This window comes from Malaclemys terrapin, chromosome 2, assembly GCF_027887155.1.
Source record: "Malaclemys terrapin pileata isolate rMalTer1 chromosome 2, rMalTer1.hap1, whole genome shotgun sequence".
Lineage (NCBI taxonomy): Eukaryota > Metazoa > Chordata > Testudines > Emydidae > Malaclemys > Malaclemys terrapin.
Window position 1 is genome coordinate 36115848 of NC_071506.1, and position 7491 is coordinate 36123338.

Below are 7491 nucleotides of genomic sequence, written 5' to 3' on the forward strand. Positions count from 1 at the left end.
CAGTCCACGTGCAATCAGTGCCAAATGGGGTGGTGATTTTGTGATGTAGGGTCCACTGGGAAGTGGACTGAAACTTCCAACTCACCTCACAATGGCCAAACAACAGCTAACAGATAGTAATGACTTGAGACTACTACTTACTTGGACCAGTTATGTACATTTATGGCATTAAATAATGCTTAATAATATTTGCATCCATGGTTGAAGTAAATGTTTCCATTGTGAACTGTGTTATCCTCATCTATTTTTGAGACCCTTGAGATCTAAAACCACTAACTCTTACAGAAAATTTTCCTTACTATGAGGACACCCCCGAGAACTTTTTTATAATGAAGGAATTGACTGTTTCCACTAGTTATAGCATGCACTCTATTTATTTAATGAACATTGGATGTTTTTGAGCATTGAGCGAGAAAAGTGAGTCAGCGAGGAATAGTGTAGGAGATGCTGCAAGTTCCAATAAGTATGCCTGTTGTAAAATCCCCAGTACTCTTTTGTCTGCCATTCTGGGTTGCCATCTGGAAGAAATTAAGGTAGACATAGTCCCAAACCTAATCCAGTCTGAACCCTATTCTCTGACAGTCTATGCTCTCTATTTGCATATCTGAGGACAGTCATCATTATGCAGGTTTAGCTGTAATAGTTAGATGGCATGAAATTCAATCAAGTAATATAGATAGATTTTAAGGCCAAAGAGAACTATTCTATCATCATTCTAGGATGACCTCTTTCATATCACAACCCACAGAATTTCACCAAGTGATTTCTGCATCAAGCCCATAATTTCTGGTTGAGGCAGAAGGTAGGGGCTGGTTTTGTTCAACATCTTCATTAATGATCTGGATGATGGGATGGATTGCACCCTGTCATAACTATAAAGGGAAGGGTAATAGCTGTCCTGTGTACAGTACTATAAATCCCTCCTGGCCAGAGACTCCAAAATCCTTTTCCCTGTAAAGGGTTAAGAAGCTCAGGTAACCTGGCTGGCATCTGACCTAAAGGACCAATAAGGGGACAAGATACTTTCAAATCTTGGGGGGGGGGAGGCTTTTGTTTGTGTTCTTTGTTTGGGAGTGTGTTCGTTCTCCGGGAATGAGAGGGACCAGACATCAATCCAGGTTCTCCACATCTTTCTAAACAAGCCTCTCCTATTTCAAACTTGTAAGTAAATAGCCAGGCAAGGCGTGTTAGTTTTCCTTTGTTTTCTCAACTTGTAAATGTACCTTTTACTAGAGTGTTTCTCTTTGTTTGCTGTACTTTGAACCTGAGACTAGAGGGGAGTCCTCTGAGCTCTTTAAGTTTGATTACCCTGTAAGGTTGATTTCCATACTGATTTTACAGAGATGATTTTTACCTTTTTCTTTAATTAAAAACCTTCTTTTTAAGAACCTGATTGATTTTTTCCTTGTTTTAGATCCAAAGGGGTTTTGGATCTTGATTCACCAGGAGTTGGTGGGAGGAAGGAGGGGAATGGTTAATTTCCCCTTGTTTTAAATCCAAGGGGTTGGATTTGTTTTCACCAGGGATTTGGTGAAGGTTTTTCACGGTTTCCCAGGGAGGGAATCCATTGAAAATGGTGGCAGCCGAACCAGAGCTAAGCTGGTAATTAAGCTTAGAAGTTTTTATGCAGGCCCCTACATTTGTACCCTAAAGTTCAAAGTAGGGATCTCAGTCCTGACATGGTGAATAGCGGTGGGATCATTTTATACCCAAAAAGCCAGTGAGATTTTTTTTCCTTCTAGCTGCTTGGAAAGCCGAGCTAGAAGTAGATAGATGCATATCTTATCTCTCCTTGCCTGAAGGCAGAGGTGTTAAGTTTTTTTTACAGGTCCTTTGTTAAGAGAAGGGTTCAATTAGCAAATGACTGGTAAAAGGTATTTACAAGCTGAATTGTTTTTTTTTCTTTTTACATCCTCCGGAGTAGCTAGTTAGAAAGTTACTGTTAACTCTGCAGCAGCCAGAGCTGAGAGCTTCCCAGTTTGTCAACTGCAAAGGGGGTGACCCAGCACAAGAAAACAGGAAAATGACTACCAAAGAAGTAGCTAACAAAATAGAACTGGCCAAACTAGAAGCAGAAGAAAATGAAAGAAAACATCAGAGACTGCTTCAATTAACAAAACTCGAGACAGAGCAGAGAGAAAGAGAAGAAAAAGCCAAAGAGGAGGCCCACAAGAGAGAGATGGAGCTGAAAGAAAAAGAGATGAAGATGAAAGAAAAAGAGATGGAGGAGAGAGAAAAAGAAAGGAAGCATGAACTGGAAGTAGCAAAGGCTAAGCAGGATGCACCAGCCAATGCTAACAACCCCCCTCCAGGTACCACTTCCCATCCCAGAAGATTCCCCACCTACAAGGCAGGCGATGATACTGAGGCCTTCTTAGAAAATTTTGAAAGGGCCTGCCTTGGATACAGCATCGCTATAGACCAGTACATGGTAGAGCTGAGGCCGCAGCTCAGTGGACCCTTAGCAGAGGTGGCGGCTGAAATGCCTAAGGAACACATGAACAGTTATGAACTTTTTAAAAACAAGGCCAGACTCAGAATGGGGCTAACACCCGAGCATGCCCGTCGGCGGTTCAGAGCCCTAAAGTGGAAACCGGATGTGTCATTTACCCGTCATGCCTACCACATTGACAAAAATTGTGATGCCTGGGTATCAGGAGCAAATGTTAAATCTCTGGAAGATCTGCTTTCCCTAGTAAAAATGGAGCAGTTTTTAGAGGGTGTTCCTGAGGAAATAGAAAGGTACATCCTAGATAGGAAGCCCAAAACTGTAACTGAGGCGGGGGAGATTGGAGCCCAATGGGTGGAGGTGGCAGAAAAGAAAAAAACTAGTAGCAGTTGGAGCGAATATCAGAAGGGGCAAGCCGAAACAAAACCTTACCACCGGGGACAACCCAAGGCCCCACCCACATCTCAAGGGAAACCCCAGACGCCTTCTCACCCCACCACACCAGTCTCCACCAACCAACATCGCCCCGGTGATACCTTAGCAGGGCGATGTTTTAAATGTAATGAACTGGGACATATAAAGGCTCACTGCCCCAAGAACCCTAACCGATTACAGTTCATTACACCCCAATCACACCAAAGATCCCCAAACCCAGATGCCTCTCTCATACCCTCGGAGCGAAGGGAAACCTTGAGAGTGGGCGGAAAGAAGGTTACCGCCTGGAGGGACACTGGGGCTCAAGTATCAACTATCCACCAATCCCTAGTGGACCCCAAACTCATCAACCCAGAGGCTACAGTGACAATTCAACCCTTCGTGTCACAATCTGTAACCTTGCCTACAGCCACGTTGCATGTCCAGTACAAGGGCTGGTCAGGAATGTGGACTTTTGCAGTCTATGACAATTATCCCATTCCCATGCTGCTGGGGGAAGATTTGGCCAACCATGTGAAGGTAGCCAAGAGGGTGGGAATAGTCACCCGCAGCCAGGCTAAGCAAGCTTTCACCCCCATCCCTGTTCCTGAGCCGTCCACCAGGGCCCCGTCTGTGTTACCGGAGACCCAGACAAAGGTGGTGGAACTGGATCCTCTGCCAACGACTGCAACAGCCGTAGTGGATCCAATCCCAGAGACCCAGCCAAAGCCAGTCCCAGAACCGGAACTGGCAACGCAACCAGCACCAGAACCATTGCCAGCCCTGAGTCCAGCGCTTGCAAACCCGTCTACAACTCCAACGCCAGAGGGCACCAGCGAGCCTGAACTGGCAGAAGCAGCAGATAAGCCTACCCAAGAGGCTCAGCCAGAGCCTGAGATACCACATAGTGCACCAGCGGACAGCGGTTCACAGTCAATGGAAACAGCCCCAGCACCTGCATCGCTTCCAGAGGGACCAAGCCCCAGTCCACAGTCCAAGGAGGAACTGATGTCTCCAGCATCAAGGGAACAGTTCCAGGCCGAGCAGGAAGCAGATGACAGCCTTCAGAAAGCTTGGGCGGCGGCGCGGAGCACCCCACCGCCTCTCAGCTCTTCTAACCGATCCCGGTTTGTTGTAGAACAAGGACTTTTATACAAGGAGACTCTTTCTGGTGGGCACCAGGAAGACTGGCATCCTCAAAGACAGTTGGTAGTTCCCACTAAGTATCGGGTAAAGCTCTTGAGCTTAGCCCATGATCATCCCAGTGGCCATTCTGGGGTGAACAGAACCAAGGACCGGTTGGGGAAGTCCTTCCACTGGGAGGGAATGGGCAAGGACGTTGCTAATTATGTCCGGTCTTGTGAGGTGTGCCAACGAGTGGGAAAACCCCAAGACCAGGTTAAAGCCCCTCTCCAGCCACTACCCATAATTGAGGTCCCATTTCAGCGCGTAGCTGTGGATATTCTGGGTCCTTTCCCAAAGAAGACACCCAGAGGAAAGCAGTACGTACTGACTTTCATGGATTTTGCTACCCGATGGCCGGAAGCAGTACCCTTAAGCAACACCAGGGCTAAAAGTGTGTGCCAGGCATTAACAGACATTTTTGCCAGGGTAGGTTGGCCCTCCGACATCCTTACAGATTCGGGAACTAACTTCCTGGCAGGAACCATGGAAAACCTGTGGGAAGCTCATGGGGTGAATCACTTGGTTGCCACCCCTTACCACCATGAAACGAATGGCCTGGTGGAGAGGTTTAATGGAACTTTGGGGGCCATGATACGTAAATTTGTAAATGAACACTCCAATGATTGGGACCTCGTGTTGCAGCAGTTGCTTTTTGCCTACAGGGCTGTACCACATCCCAGTTTAGGGTTTTCACCATTTGAACTTGTGTATGGCCGTGAGGTTAAGGGGCCATTACAGTTGGTGAAGCAGCAATGGGAGGGGTTTACGCCTTCTCCAGGAACAAACATTCTAGACTTTGTAAGCAACCTACAAAACACCCTCCGACATTCTTTGGCCCTTGCTAAAGAAAACCTAAAGGATGCTCAGGAAGAGCAAAAGGCCTGGTATGATAAGCATTCCAGAGAACGGTCCTTCAAAGTAGGAGACCAAGTCATGGTCTTAAAGGCAATCCAGGCCCATAAAATGGAAGCATCGTGGGAAGGACCATTCACGGTCCAGGAGCGCCTAGGAGCTGTTAACTATCTCATAGCCTCCCCCACCTCCAACATAAAGCCTAAGGTATACCATGTTAATTCTCTTAAGCCCTTTTATTCCAGAGAATTAAACGTTTGCCAGTTTACTGCCCAGGAAACAGATGACGCGGAGTGGCCTGAAGGTGTCTACTACGAAGGAAAAAAGGATGGTGGCGTGGAAGAGGTGAACCTCTCCATGACCCTTGGACGTCTGCAGCGACAGCAGATCAAGGAGCTGTGCACAAGCTTTGCACCAATTTTCTCAGCCACTCCAGGATGGACCGAACGGGCATACCACTCCATTGACACAGGTAATGCTCACCCTATTAGAACCCCACCCTACCGGGAGTCACCTCATGCCAAAGCTGCTATACAAAGGGAGATCCAGGACATGCTACAGATGGGTATAATCCGCCCCTCTAAGAGTGCATGGGCATCTCCAGTGGTTCTAGTTCCCAAACCAGATGGGGAAATACGCTTTTGCGTGGACTACCGTAAGCTAAATGCTGTAACTCGTCCTGACAACTATCCAATGCCACGCACAGATGAGCTATTGGAGAAATTGGGACATGCCCAATTCATCTCTACTTTGGACTTAACCAAGGGGTACTGGCAAGTACCACTAGATGAACCCGCTAAGGAAAGGTCAGCCTTCGTCACCCAGGCAGGGATGTATGAATTCAATGTACTCCCTTTCGGGTTGCGAAATGCACCCGCCACCTTCCAAAGACTTGTAGATGGTCTCCTAGCAGGATTGGGAGAATCTGCAGTTGCCTACCTCGACGATGTGGCCATTTTTTCTGATTCATGGGCAGAGCACATGGAGCACCTGGAAAAAGTTTTCGAGCGCATCCAGCAGGCAGGGCTAACTGTTAAGGCTAAAAAGTGTCAAATAGGCCAAAACAGAGAGACTTACCTGGGGCACCAGGTGGGTCAAGGAACTATAAATCCCATACAGGCCAAAGTGGATGCTATCCAAAAGTGGCCGGTTCCAAAGTCTAAGAAACAGGTCCAATCCTTCTTAGGCTTGGCTGGATATTATAGGCGATTTGTACCCCACTACAGCCAAATCGCCGCCCCGCTGACAGACCTAACCAGAAAGAAACAGCCAAATGCAGTTCAGTGGACTGATGAGTGTCAAAAGGCCTTTAACCAGCTTAAGGCAACACTCATGTCTGACCCTGTGCTAAGGGCCCCAGACTTTGACAAACCGTTCCAAGTAACCACAGATGCGTCCGAGCGAGGCGTGGGAGCAGTTTTAATGCAGGAAGGACCGGATCAAGAATTCCATCCTGTCGTATTTCTCAGTAAGAAACTGTCTGAGAGGGAAAGCCATTGGTCAATCAGCGAAAAGGAATGCTATGCCATTGTGTACGCGCTGGAAAAGCTACGCCCATATGTTTGGGGACGGCGTTTCCAACTACAAACAGACCATGCTGCGCTACAGTGGCTTCATACCGCCAAGGGAAATAACAAAAAACTTCTTCGGTGGAGTTTAGCTCTCCAAGATTTTGATTTTGAAATACAACACATTTCGGGAGCTTCTAACAAAGTGGCTGATGCACTCTCCCGGGAAAGTTTCCCAGAGTTAACTGATTAACAATTGTTCTTGGAATGAAACATATTGTTAGTTTTTATATAATCAGTAGTATGTCTAAAGGTACATGTGTCTTATTAACTCTGTTTTCTCCTAGAACTCCAGGAAGAAATCACAGCCAGTGTGGAACCGAACATCCAACACTATCTGTGATTTGGGGGGCGTGTCATAACTATAAAGGGAAGGGTAATAGCTGTCCTGTGTACAGTACTATAAATCCCTCCTGGCCAGAGACTCCAAAATCCTTTTCCCTGTAAAGGGTTAAGAAGCTCAGGTAACCTGGCTGGCATCTGACCTAAAGGACCAATAAGGGGACAAGATACTTTCAAATCTTGGGGGGGGAAGGCTTTTGTTTGTGTTCTTTGTTTGGGAGTGTGTTCGTTCTCCGGGAATGAGAGGGACCAGACATCAATCCAGGTTCTCCACATCTTTCTAAACAAGCCTCTCCTATTTCAAACTTGTAAGTAAATAGCCAGGCAAGGCGTGTTAGTTTTCCTTTGTTTTCTCAACTTGTAAATGTACCTTTTACTAGAGTGTTTCTCTTTGTTTGCTGTACTTTGAACCTGAGACTAGAGGGGAGTCCTCTGAGCTCTTTAAGTTTGATTACCCTGTAAGGTTGATTTCCATACTGATTTTACAGAGATGATTTTTACCTTTTTCTTTAATTAAAAACCTTCTTTTTAAGAACCTGATTGATTTTTTCCTTGTTTTAGATCCAAAGGGGTTTTGGATCTTGATTCACCAGGAGTTGGTGGGAGGAAGGAGGGGAATGGTTAATTTCCCCTTGTTTTAAATCCAAGGGGTTGGATTTGTTTTCACCAGGGATTTGGTGA